We start from the raw sequence: 14972 nt of genomic DNA, 5'->3' as shown, positions 1-14972 counted from the left end.
ACATTAGCACTAGGGATGTCCCTATACCACTTTTTCAAGACTTTTTCAAGATTGCCAATAGCAATTACCGATACGTTTTCTGAAAGGGACATGTGGCATTTCTTCTAAAATAATACAGACTAATGATTTTAGGGAAGTTTCTCACCAGAGCTGCGTCCAGATGTGACCAAGCTGCATACAGTTGTCACCAGGCGGTGTCCAGATCCCACCAGAGCTGCGTACAGATGTCACTAGGCTGCTTCCAGATGTCACCAGGCTGCATTCAGATGTCACCAGGCTGTGTACAGATCTCACCAGAGCTGCGTACAGATGTCACCCGGCTGCGTACAGACCAGGCGGCGTCCAGATCTCCCCAGAGCTGCTTACAGTTTTCGCCAGGGCTGCGTCCAGATTTTACCCGAGCAGCGTACAGATGTCACCAGGCTGTGTCCAGATCTCCCCTCGCCTTTTAGATCTCACCAGGCTGCATACAGATGTCACCAGAGCGGCACACAGATGTCACCAGGACTGTCTTTGGGTCTCTCCAGGGCTATGCGGGCAGGTGCTGAGCTGAATAGGTGGGTGGTGAGCTGAACGTGGCAGGTTCCTGTCTTGTGCCGGCTCCAAGGCTGTACGTGCGATGTGGGGCTGCCTTGAGCTGTTCCTGTGCTGAGAAGGAGGAGATGTGGGACCTGGCAGGCAGTATCAAAGACAGCTACTGCCAGGTCCCTGACAGGTTGCCTCAGGTCCCCACAAGCATGGTACCTTAGGCAGCTGGTCCGATTTAAAAATGTATAGGGCCGCTATCAGCCTTTAGTATCAGGGCATTTCCACGAGTACAAGTACTTGTGAAAATGCCCTGTATTGGCCCCGATACCGATACTAGAGCCATTCCGAATTAGCATAGTTGCATCATTAGCAGTTCACTGGTTGGATCCATTTGTTGTTTGGAGATGTTCTTTTAATGAGTATGTAAATAAATCACTAAAATTTCATATACACTTTAGTATCTTAAAGGAGAACTATGACATGAGTGATTTCCACTCACCTCATAGTTCTAAGCCGACCTGTGACAATGAGACTGTCACAGGTCGGCTCAGTAGATCGGGAGGTGAGAGAACACATACCGGGTTCCCTCACCTCTCGATCCTGTCACGGCTCTCTGCCGTGACAGGTGGAGGGGCTGGATTCCCCTCTCCCCGCTCCGATCTGCCAGCGCTGACTGGCGGAACGGACAGGGGAGGGGGCGGGTACAGCTGGCTCTGCCTCTAGATAGGCAGAGCCAGCTGTCACTCACGCAGCTGGGCGGATCCCGTCATCTAAGTCGGGATCCGCTCCAGGTGCGGCGTCTCAGTATACCGCGAGCTGTAGCTCGCGGTATACTGAGCTTAGGGTAACGGGAGGATGCTAGTTTGTGTCCTCCCGTTACCCCAAGGAGAACTATGGGGAAAAACACTGACCCCATAGTTCTCCTTTAATATAATTTTAAAAGTAACTTTTAATAGTTTTAAATCTGCAACTTTCATCAAACTAATACTTTGTAATCCTGCCATTAAAAAAGAACTATGTCCAAACCTTTTTTTTGTTATATGGTTCTCTTTTGGGTCACAGGAGTATATTTCCTAATGTATTCCTGTGATCCAAAATCATCATATAGCGGGCTACTGCTCATTATATGCAGACATTGCAGAGCCGCCCTGCACCCGGGAAAGATCCCAACAATATTGTAAGGATCAACCCCACTGCCTGATTGACACCTGGCTCTGCCTCCCTAGAGCCAGAGCCAGCTGTGCCCACGTCCTCCCCTGTCTGCCCTTCCAAAGAGTGCTGGAGGAACAGAGAGAGGGGAGGGAGAAATCAATGAGGGGAGCGGTGAATAATAGCCACTGCTCTCTGCATGGAGAAGTCATGAGCTGAGAAATCCACAGTTTGTAATTCCTCAGTTCTTGAGCCATAGAGCCAGCATGTGACAGCTGCAGTGGTACGTGCCAAATCAAACTATTGGGAAGAGTACGTGTTACTCTCTCAATAGTTCTCCTTTAAGGTCTTTGTTCAAACATTTCTTATTATAAGGTGACAACACTCTGTCCCTGTCTCCAAATTCCTGAGTTGTCACCCTTTCTCTCGAGCTTCAGTAGAGACTACAAGTTGCTGTTATACGCACATTACCCAGGTATAGGCCACTGTTGTTACCATCAGAAAACCTGCACTAGGAAATGCAGATATTGCTGGAGTGCATGTAAACAGTAAGTGGCTGCAAAGAGGCTGCAGTAGATCAGCATCACTGAGAGGCAGTAAATTACAGAGACAAGAATTCTATGAACACAATTGTTTTTGAAACCCAGTGCTTAAACTAAATGTTTTGCTTTATGTCAGCGTGTATAGGAACTTAACAGTCACTCTTATTTTGCTCTAAACATTCATGAGCTTTGCTGTTCGCTGTCGGCATGATGTATGTAGCAAAAAGCTGTGCGCAGGTACATAGATAAGCAAACTGGAGAAAATTGCTTCTTCTTGAGACATGATCCCCTGATGGTGGTTGCAGTTGCCTTTCCCCTCTACTACAGTACATAATGCAGTATGACAATGCAGCTTGCACAGAGGAAACAAGCAAAGGCATTCATTGCATCATGGGAGCAGACTTTTTTTCTTCTTGGTTCCGACTTTATACTGTGCTTCTTGCAGAAGAACAGTAACCACATCAGTGAACAGATTTTTCACATTCCCAATATGCATCGAGGCAGATTGAGGAATGAGGAAAAACCTCTCTCAAAGGAGACTTTGTAGTTTTATTAAATATATAATGTGCTTATCTCCCATGGACATTTTAGAAATGACTAGTGCTAAGTGGAGTTCTTTGAATGGTCGGTCTACCACTGATATTTCATTTTTGGATGGCTGTTCTCAAATGACCACCTAGGTTTGTCTGAATTTTTCATTTATTTTACATTGCAGACAGTAGTGCTCAGATCCCTCCTGCTACAACAAGTAGTAGGAGAGTCAATGGCTTGGAAAGACATTGCAGAGCTCTGGTAGGGGTAGTTTCATACAATAGAATGGGATTTTTGTACTCACTGTAAAATTATTTTCTCAGAGTCCATTGAGGGACACAAGAAGTCTTAACCTTTGGGTTATACTGGCACCTACAGAAGGATTAGGAACTAGCAAAAAACAAAGCTTAATACTTCCCATGTCCCTCAATGGATGAGAAAGAAATCAGTGTTATGTTTGTTGTTCCATTGCACTGCTAAAGAAAATATTGCCCACCAATTCTCATGAAATATTCTGATTAAAAACATATAGCCCCCTACAGGTGATCGATGAGGATTAATGATTGGCGACCTGTCCTTACCTTTGTAAATAAGGATTTACCATGTCACAGAATGGACATTGAGCAGAAATTTAAATTTAGTTAGTATCTCAGGTTTCTGTTTTTCTGGTATACATGTACCATGTACTCTACCCGCAATTCTACTTGCATCCTAATCATGTTCAATGAAGACTGTACTTGAATCCAACTCTTGCTTTAATGCATATTTGCAAGCATTAGGCTTGGAGACTCAGAGATAAGGAGCTTGCTGACTCCTGTATTTTATTCTTGTAATATACTCTAAATTTGATCAGCTACCAACTGAGACAGAACCATGGAAACCTCACAGCTTGGTTTTATTTATCAGACCACTGTAATTGAAAAAAGAAGGATTCTGTTTTTCTTTTTTTTTTTTCTTGTGAATTGTACTAAGTCACTGCTAATAGTGATACATTTACCATGAGTCTTCAAACCCAGTAATATGTATTTTTGTATCATCTCCTCAGGAAAGATGGCAATTTTGGTGACAAGTAAGCAGCTTTATCAATGCAACATATTTTGTGGGGTCAATTCATCTTTTGCGTTCACATAAATATGCTGTATAGGGCCTGCTCTTATTTAGAATAGATATGGCTTCTCTCAGTATCTCTCACTTTACATGTATGCAAATATAGCTTGTGTCTGATTAATAATTGTCTGACAAACTATACTAGAGCTGCTGCACTAGAGGTGCCCATAGACCTATTAGCACATTCAGTCATGCAGGTACAATCCATTGTCACTCTGGCACATTGGTAACTAATGCTGCCGCAGACATGAAAGCTCGGCTTGGGCAAGTATTCCTATTTATTGTAGAGAGGTGGGAAAGGAGATGAGCTCTGGTAGATACCATTGGTGCTAGGGATGAGCTCAGGTTTAGCCCGAAGCTGAGTTTATCACTCTTTGACACATAGTTGAGAGAGAAGTCTTGTGATGGTCCCATAGCCAAAGGATCAACATGCTCACCTTCCCCAGAGGTACACTGCTTCTCTGGCACAGTTTACTAACTGGCTCTAACTGTTTATCCAAGCTTTTCTGCAGTTGTAGCTCTTTGTTTTCCAGTTTTGCTATCTCCTGAACAGCTCTGGTCTAGCTTAGTCTGTGAAATGCTGTACTGTTTGTTTACTGGATCTGGTAGTACTAAGTCTAAACCCACCACTGCCTCTTCCATGAACAATGAAACATGATAGTTTCGCAATGCAGGCCGGAGTACCACTCAGAAGGTTTAGGAGAATCTCACTGTAGTGTGCCATACCTGCAGCGATTCCTGGACCATATTAGCCATTCACTGCTGTAACTCATATTTCAGAATTATGGCTTAAATATTTGGCAGGCTGACACAAGACTTTAATCATGGACATTCTGGGCTCATTCACACTGTTTATGTTGGCTTATTGTTTGTAATGCAGGCAGAACGCAGGGTAATGCAGAAGGCAATGCGTACAAATGGAGCACATTCTGACATCAGTGCTGAGCACAATTCTGACTATTGGTTAAGGGCACTTAATTAAATGGGTTCCAGTTAAAATGCAACACAGCGCATTGCTGGTTTACAACTGTAATGGTGAAAACAAGCCCTTAAAAATTATTTGGTTTTTAAAGGTTCTTTGGATGCAGAACATTGTGCAAGTTTTAACAATTTATAACAACCTATCAGGTTCACTTTAATGCCAGCTGCAACAGCTGCTCGTATTTGCCTTCAAAGAAAACTGGGAAAGGAAACGCTTCTACCCTATTAAATGGGGATGATCACAAAGTTTCAATTAATGTGGTGGATAGTTCACAATAATGGATGTCACGAGAAGAAAAAATCAAAAGAACAAATTCGCTCACTGTTGGATGATCTATTTGTGGCCAGAGGGTAGCGTTGCACTGCCAGGGCGGAGGGGGGTTCGTGGGTCCAAAGATCAAAAGGTTCAATAGAGTAAGTGGTATGTGTGTTGAGAAAAGACAGTACTCAGCTGGCCGAAGCTGAGCTGCTCGACTCTGTAAGAGAGCGGTGGGGGATGCCGCTGCTGCACTGTCTCTTGAGCCGCAGCTCGCTATGTCTGGCTGTCAGTGGCAAACAACGTGGGTTGACAGTGTGACGTCAGTGAGGGGCTGGGAGGCAGCTATCCAATGGGTGGCTACGCGTTTTGAGGCCGATGCCCCCCGTTAGTCTTATAAATAAATATATTTCCATGTACCACCAGAGTAGTGCGCTTATTATTGTTTTTGTTCTCGTATTTGCCTTCCCTTCTCACCCAGTAACAGACTCCCCTCTCTCCCTTGTGACAGCGCTGGCATCCAGAACCATATATAAGCTACAGGTCATGACGGGGCTTACACAGGGTTTTTTCTCTTCACTTCCACTGGTGAAGAGGTTGACATGGACATGGCCAGTCATGCATTACCATATGCCATGTTCTAGCCAGCAAAACACTTAAAAAATAAATGAATATGCACTGAAAGAGGTAAGTATATTTTATATAAAATAGCTCTGCCTGTTAATCGCCATGCTTTGCACCAGACCTTTATATACACATATTCTGTATGAAATAGAAAGTACAGCTGCAGATAAAAATATATTTCTGTCTCACCTTATCATTAACTCAACTGAAACTGGAGGGACCTTGCAGATCCCGCGTTCAATTTTAGGCAAGCTATTCTGCAGGTCAGTCAAAGGTTTCTCTGGAGGTAAGTAGGTAGTATCACCCTTCTGTTGCAGCACAGTTTCACACAATTTAAAATTACCCTTTCATTCAGTGATTTATGGAGACAGGTGTGCAGAGCGGAAAACAATGATCTGTATGTTACTGAAGGAAATTGCTATCAAATGACTACAGCAAAAAATGAATTTCAGACTAGTAGTGATTTACCACTGCATTGAGGTTACAGAAATAAAATTAAGAATGTCATACAGAACATTGTGGATGAGAATATGATCATTTGATCTAATTAGCACTGTCAGCAGAATCAGCTACTGTAACATCTTTGGCACTTTTTTGGGTAGTGTAGGCTTGTCTTTTTATACTAATAAAATTGCTGTTTGAACCATGTTTGTACAATACCACCTGTCTATTTTGCTTCAATAAATGAGATACATTTTACTCGACTGTCTCTCCCATTAACTAAACAAAAGAACGTTGTATCTAATCTACAAGTGTATTTCTTCCATCACATAATTTGTCACAGTGAATGTGTTTTTCAGATTACAGTACAGAAAGTCCACAAAGTTGTTTTTTTTGTTTAATTTTTAGCCATTATGAGCTTGTATACAACTGATTATGCAGCAGATTCATGTGGAAAAAAGCTTGTAATTATCAATCAGCAATGTACTTGTTTGCACTCGCTTGCCAGCCTTGTGTCCAGCACAGTCACATACATTACTAGACAACAGTGACGTGCGGCACCTTCCGTGCCGGCTGAGGCATGCTCCATGACCACCCATCCCCCCACCCCCAGCCCGCCAACGCCCGGCCTCCCAACCCGGTCACCAAGCTATGTGTGGAGAAGAGAGAGAGGAGGAGACAGGGAGGAGCCTCCCTGTCCCTCACTTTCTCGTCACTGGTGACATATCAAGATCGATGCCCTCAGCATTTTGTTTTTCTTTTTTTTGATTGGACAGCTTGGAGCAATGGCGCTTTGCCATTGGTCCAAACCATCTACAGTGCTCAAGCCTCTAACACAGAGTAGAGGCTGCAGCTCTTGCCTCACTATGTTAGTGGGCTTCCCCACTGCTTGTGTAACCTAACTTAGCTGTCAAAAGCCGGATACAGCACCACCTGTAATTAACAGGCAGCGCTCCATCCATGACAGGTTACACAGAGGGGAGGCTTTCCTTGCTGTGTAACCTGTTACCAGCTGTTCTGAATGAAGAAAAAGTTGTCAGCTTCAGACTTGAAGCTGACAAGTTTTCCCTCCATAATACTAGATGAGGCTCCGCCTCACCTGCTTCCCCTGAACGCACGTCCCTGCTAGACAATGAATTACTGTAGATATTTTATGCCTGCAGACACAATGTATGTGTCCAGAGCAACTTTTCTCAACCCCATCCTCCAGGGGTTGCTATTGAGTACTGGTCAATTGACATCTCACCTGATGATCCCTGCAATGGACCAGGGCTGACATTACTTAGCAGGGTCACTGGCATTCTACAAATGAAGTAAACCCTGACACTACTGACATCTTTTTATCTGCCTGTACAATTGGCATTCTTACCACTGACAAACAATGTAAAGAGCCTTCTTCCTACTGACCCTCAATGTAACAAGGTATTCTTCCCACTTCCCACCAATATAAGGGCCATTCTCACTTTCACTGACCATACATATAAGGAAACAAGTAATATATGTTAGCACCTTTCTAATGTCCACCAGTGTAAAGAGGACCCTTCTCCCATTGACCATAAATGAAACGGGGCATCTCTCCCACTCACCACTAACGTAAGGGGATAATTTTCAGAAGGTACTGTAAGTGGATCAGTTAGTGGAGAAGGTACATTTGTAATATTTAGCTAGTTCCTCAGTTGCTTCTGACTTCAGTTGTTTCTGGCAGAGATCCAGAAAATGCTTGCAAATTAAAAAAAGCATTCACATTAGAAAGTATGTGTGATGACTGAATTCCTGATCTGTACACTTGTAGCAGATAATTGCGTCAGAAAGTATTAAAGACAATGGATGTGCATGGCAGCCAGGCAACTAGCATCCTCAGGACGAGAAGTCAGCATTGAGAGCTTCCAGATTCTCTGCAGGTTTTAAATAAGAACTCTGGGCATATGAAATCTTAACTTTTGCAGTGGGGCTACCCCCACATTGCATGTGTTTACTACTTGTTTTGTCTAACAAAGATAAACTCACCCGAATCTCGGACCCAGCTGGCTGATAGACTGCTCCCTGCAGCCTTGTTACCCCTCTGGAACATCTTTGGTAGGAGTTCTTCTATAAGCAAAAACAATGTGCTTTGTTTTTGCTTTAGTAAAATGTTTATAAATTGAGCCATACCTTTCAGAGAACAAATAAATGGGCCAAGAATGTAAGTATTACATACCCCGAGGCAGTTATTTCCATGCTTATTTATGTTTTTAGAATTAGCATGTTCTTATATTAGTGTCAGTTCATTTTCACCTTATCTGGTAACTTGTTCTCATCGCTAATTTCTCTTCAAACTAATTAGTCTGCCATCATTAGCCAAGAGATCAGTAGAATTTAGTGAGCTCATTCTTAAGATAGTTGGTTACCATGGAGGCGTCGGATCTTTTAAATGTGGGTTCTTGTCGGATATTTTTAAACTTTGTGTCAGTCACCTATTATATGTCCTGGAAAATGCCATTTATATCATATATTGCGTGTTACTTATCTTGTTTGCCTGTTATTTCACTTGTTGACAAGGAAGGTAGCTGATAAAATATAGGTCCTCCTATGTCCAAGATAAGATATGTATGTCCAGTTATATGCAGCAAGTAGCACACATTGATATAATGGATTTGTGAGAAAAACTGTAGGTCCACCATTTAATGTACTCTCCAGAATAGTGATGAGCTAATCGATTTGTAAATCTGGTGAATTAACCAAGGGCACTTTTTTGACTCTTCTGAATTAAATCCGAACCGCTCAGTATCTGCAACCCGCCTCTGCTAATCCCTCCACTGGCTTCCGGTCGCCCAAAAAGATAAAATTCAAAATATTAACAATCACTTACAAAGCCATCCACAACTCTGCCCCCGGCTATATCTCAAACCTTGTCTCAAAGTATCACCCTAATCGTCCCCTCCACTCTTCCAAAGATCTCCTTCTCTTTAGCTCCCTCGTCAGCTTCTCCCATGCTCGCCTCCAGGACTTCTCTAGAGTCTCTCCCATCCTCTGGAATTCCATACCCCAACCTGTCTGTCTCTCTCCTAATCTGACTGCCTTTGGGTGATCCCGAAAGACTAATTTCTTCAGGGAAGCCTATCCCGCCTCAAACTAACCACTGAACTATCACTTAGTCAAACAATTCATCCCCACACAGCTACCTCCTCATGTATCACTTGCCCCTCTCTTTAGATTGTAAGTTCAGGGCCCTCCTTACCATCCTGTCTTAAATTGTATTGCATTGTAATTTCTTCCTTATATTGTAAAGTGCTGCGCAAACTGTTGGCGCTATATAAATCCTGTATAATAATAATTAGTGGAGTCTGTGGGCAATCATATAATTCATAAAGAGTGAAGTCACAACTCCAAGTCTGCATGCTTGTTCCAGGTCAGTTCCTCAGAAAATACTAAAGCCTTTGAATAATTATGACATGCACACAACTAGCATTTTCTGAGGGAAAGGTCAACAACAGCCTTTTCTCCATATCCTCTTATTACAAGTTTCCTTTAATCTTCTTAACTTCCTACTTAAACCACCAGCAGCCCAGTGCCCATCACACCTTTTTTTAAAACAACTTTTTGACACTGAGACACTTACGGGTTGGTATCAGCATGGGCCCCACATGCTTTTGGCCCTCCATCCATGAGTATAACAGTCCAAAGGCCTATGTGCATGTTGTTTCAATGTGAAAGCCTGTGGGAGGATTTTCATACTATATTGAAACAAAATTAATTTAATTAGAAAATATTTCAAAAAAAGACTTGTGGATTGAGTTTGCCAACAGAGGAAGAAAGGCTAAAAAAACATCTGCGCCATCACAGTTAGATCTCGGTTTGAGTGGACCAATTAATATGTCACTGGTTACGAGGTTACACATTACTACAGTTGGCAACACATACTTACAAAAAAGACTAGGCCATGTTAAACCCCTTGAATAAAGGGTGGGTATCAAAATGCAAATTATGCGAACAAATAGGGATACATGTTTCCCATCCTAAAAACTGAAGACAAACAGAGTCGGTTTAGGCCATGTCTTGGGATTTGCTAGACTTTGCAGCTCTGCTCTACTGTACTGTTGTAGTTCTCTGTTTTAGCTAGCGGTCAGCAAGAACTTTGTCAACCACAGTTCAGCTGGTTGATTAGTTATTTTTAATGTCAGAGTTGCCTAAAATAGAACTGCATACTGTAATATCACTGTTGGTTTCTGTTAAGTTAACAGTTATTTATTTGTACAAGAGGAGAGGATTGTGCAGCTGGTTTTTAACATGATTTGGAAACACAATAGCAAGATGGTAAGTAGCAATTCCATGGTTTTATCTTTGCTAATGCACAAGGAGGGAGGAAAATAATTGCATTGCAGCTGCCTTTTTCCTTTTCAAGCCAGCTCAACGCGGGCCTCGCCCCAGGCTAACAAATTGATAATATTCCTCTGGCTGACAGGGCTGCACCAGTGGGACCTCCGTAGATAGGAGCCCCAGAAAAAGAAAGACTAACATTGATTTTTATAAAACCATCCAAATGATAAAAACACTGACTGAAATGTGACAAGTGAAAAATCCAAATGGTCCAAAGAAAGGATTGTGATGTCAGAAATAAATGCAAAACCCATCCATCTTGTGTGACATCAAATGAGAGTCATTGCATTGACACAGTTAAAGAATTGCTTGTTGAGCACTAAGGATCATTATTCTACTTCGTTTCTGTAATTAATACTGCAGTGGTAACAGCTTATATAAACATAGAGATCTAAATTCTGTGTTTCTACATGAAAAAAAGACTGCTAAACACTATAGACATCTAAACTGACTCCTTTTTAGGGTGCTCAGCTCCGGGACCAGGCTTCCAATAAATCTGTTGGTCATGTAGACAGGATCAGGGACTTTTCTGTGTTTTTCTTATCATATGATCATGTTGATGGTGGCAATAAAAAAGTGAATGTTAGTTAAAGTACAAATGTCCCTGTTTATATGTAGGCCTCATTCACACTGCTAAGAGGCGGCCCATACAGATCCGTTCGGCGTGCACGGCCGTATCGGGGCGCTCCCGGGAAGGACAGGTGCTGCGTGTGATTGTACGCAGCAGCCTGTTCTTCTCCATGGGAGTATGCGGCTGTACGCCGCCGTACGCTCACCCGAACTGCCCATTCGTGCGTGTGTGCGTGCTTGGATGCAGACAGGATCCATATTCGAATACATGAGTAGAGTTGCTCCTTAAGTGTGATCGAATGGCCACAGTTTATGTTATCACAAATCTTTTTGTTCAATAGATATAATATAGAGAGATGAATACATTTTCAGATTATCATTGAGCAAAAAATAAAATCCTTTCCAATAATGCTAAAATCTTTACAATCTGTTGTAATTGAAAATATTATGCATGCAAACATGAATATTACATATACATATGCATGTATACTTGTGTGTAGGCTAGTGTAATGATAGATTGTTATTTTATTGTGTAAGTTTTAATAATATTATTTGGTTAGGTTTATATTTTAATGTAATATGTTTGTTCACTAATCTATGCTGATTAATTGACTTGATATGCCAAATTATGTAATTATTCAGATGGTTAGGTTAATGTAATCCTATATTTGTTGTGTGTATTTTTTGTGACAAATCCCAGTAATATTCTGATGAAGCCGAGGGGCCCAAATGTTATAATATACTCCTGGCATCTGCTTTTCTCAATTATATCGTTTTGAAAGTAAAGACATGTTGGAAAGTGAAACACTGACAGGGTTATTCACCAAAGGGTGAAGAGTTTGGAGAAGGCAGGAGAAGTGAACAATCTAGGACAACATAGCTGAACTGGAAATTAGCTGAATTGGAGAATTTTTCCAAATCAGCAATGTTGTCCTAGATTGTTCACTTCACTTGCCTTCTCTGAACTCCTCACCCTTTGGGGAATAACCCTGTAATTAAATTACAGTCTGAAAGTCAAAATTGACACCATTAACTGTAGACCCTACAAGAGACCCAATAGTCCTAGCTGAAAAGAAATACAGATAATACTACACAAAAATCAGTGGAGTTAATAGGGTATACCTAAATGGGAAAACCTGTTTTTGTATTGCTTTTCCTATGTAAAAAAAACCACATCTTGGTAATTAGAAGCCCACAAAGACTCCTTGTCAGTGCCATAAGTCTCATTGACAGCCAACAGCTCCTGTCATGCTGCCTTTGGGACCCAATCCATGTGCCATTTTACAATGCAACTGCAGAGGTTAGGAGCTGCCAAGTGATTTCATTTTGTTTAGATAGAATTGGAAGTCATTAAAACCCCTGTCAGGTTTATATCTTGTCGCCTGTGTCCCATTAAAGAGATTTCCTTTTACTTCCTGTCCTGGTCAATAGGAAGACAGAGGAAAACTTTCCAAAGCATGGGAAATCCTCTACTAGACAGTTGTTAATGCAACAACATTACTGAGTACAAATTAAATTCTGTGTCATGTCCTATTTATTATGATATTAAATTATGTTCTTCGTACACAGCATGGTAAAGTTATCTAAAAATAAACGTTTTTTTGTTGCATTTTTAACACAGTACTATAACAGGTAAAGAAATTAAAATAAAGAAAATGTAGAAAAATGTAGAAAGTAGCTAGAAAGAAAGACTGGGTAGGAAGGTGTAAGTAAGAGCTAATTAGGGTTATCTACGCATTCATTAGGAAATTATCTTTATTAAAAATGTGCTTTACAGGTTTGCTGTAGCTGAAGTTACCAGCAGATCACAGAACAGATTTATGATCTGCAGTAACAAAGCTAAACCATAAGAATAGTTACATGTATATGTCAAAGATCACTATTATATGCTGTTTCAGCAATCAGCTGGGGTCTGAGGGCTGCACAAGTACCAAAGGGTCATATGTGGCCCTTGAGCCACAGGTTGGGCACCAAAGCACTATAAGATCCATTCTTTAATGGTTTGTTTCTATTCATAAGCAATTTAAAAGATTTTTTACCTCCAGCTGATATAATAGACTTTTCTGCTAGTTCCATCACTTCTCACCTTTTGTTACAATGGTTTATGCCTTATTTTTACCACAATTCTCTTCTTTTTTTTTTTTTACACAACACTTTGCACTTAATATTTTTTACTCTAACACTTTAAAAATATGTTAAAAAAAATTGCTTGGTAAACAAAGCAAAAAAACCCCCCAGATATTGCGTGTCTTTTTTTATGGGAGAAATCTTCCTAGAGTAATGGGAATGGAAGGTAGCTGAAGGATTGTGGGATATTTTGTTATACACCAAGCTATTGCTGCTGTTTGTTTAATCTTTAAATACAAAAATGAAGTTTGTAATGATTGCATGTATGCTTGTAAAGATGTTTTTTTTAAAGATAAGATAAAGCATTTAATAAAAAGAAATATAGATAATGTACCAAAGTGTTTCTGGCATTTCATGGTGACAGATAAAAACTGCAGTGATATTGACTATTATCATAGCTTTTTCTGCATTATTACTTCTCTTGCTTCCCGAAAGGGCACTTATAATGAAATTCCTTTCTATCCAGATGTTGATTTAAAAAGGTGCATGCCACCAATTTACTGTGACCTAGCGTCTAATAGATTAATTTCATTAACTCTTTGTCATCGAAGGCCCTGCAATGTGCACTGATTGCTCATGGTATGAAAACATGGGCAAAGTTTATTAATGTATGGTGTTCTATCCTGTTGCACATTTACTATATAGTTAATGCAGATGTAATAGCCTACCTTTGCTTTGTTATTAAAGAGATTGAGCCATGAAGAATCAATAGATACAAGTAATGTTAAATCCTATTGTCAGCATATTAAAGGGGAACAAGGAGCAATACTAACAATAACCTACAAAGCCATATACAACTCCGCCCCAAACTACATCACCCACCTCATCTCAAAATACCCACTTTGCTTTTCCCAAGACCTCCTGCTTTCCAGCTCTGTTGTCACCTCCTTGCATGCTCGCCTCCAGTATTTTGCAATAGTGTCTCCCATCCTCTGGAACTCCCTACCCAAATCAGTCCGCCTATCTCCTACTCTGTCTACTTTTAGGCGATCCTTAAAACTCATCTCTTCAGGGAGGCCTATTCCACCCCGATATAACAGTACTTTCAGTTCTTCCTCTAAAACATGCCAAAACAGTTATTACCTTTTGTATCACCTGCCCCTCCTTCTAGATTGTAAGCAAAATGAAGGTGTCTGATACAGGGTAGCAGGATAGAAGGTGCTACGAAATACAGAAAGCAGTCAAAATAAATGCAAGTAACATATTTTTTGAAAGAATAGGGAGAATAGGGAAAGAATAGGGAAGTAATAGGGAAATTAAGTCACTGTACAGTTAAAGAGAAATGATGAACAGGGTGCAAAGATTGGCATTGTGAATGACAGATAAATACAAGAAGACGTGGGGCACAGGATTACTGTAAGTCACAGGGTAGTATAAAGCACAACGTGCACATGGAGACAAGGAGGCATGGGGCACAACAGATATGATACCCAAAGAGTGAGACACAGACAGAAATTACAGGTTGCTGTTAGTGTAGTGTAGCACTCTAGAAGGGTAAACTAAACTAAATGAACTTAAACAAGGCAGTCCAAGAAAGGAAAGTGCAAGCAGGCACATGTACAAATGGAGATGGCATTGGCGCAGAACTACAGCTCAGAGCAGGAAGTGACTAGGATCAAAACAGAATCATTGTACTACAGGTTTGCTAGTTCTTTATATTGTTCTTAAAGTACAATAATTGAAAATAATTGTTAATATAGCCGATTAATGCCTACTGTGTCATTAGTGTGTGTATATATACAGTATATATATATATATTT

This window comes from Nanorana parkeri, unplaced genomic scaffold (assembly GCF_000935625.1).
Source record: "Nanorana parkeri isolate BGI_ZX_2015 unplaced genomic scaffold, ASM93562v1 scaffold559, whole genome shotgun sequence".
NCBI classification, from domain to species: Eukaryota; Metazoa; Chordata; class Amphibia; order Anura; family Dicroglossidae; genus Nanorana; species Nanorana parkeri.
The sequence above is the reverse complement of the archived record's forward strand: the minus strand, read 5'-3'. Positions refer to the sequence as shown.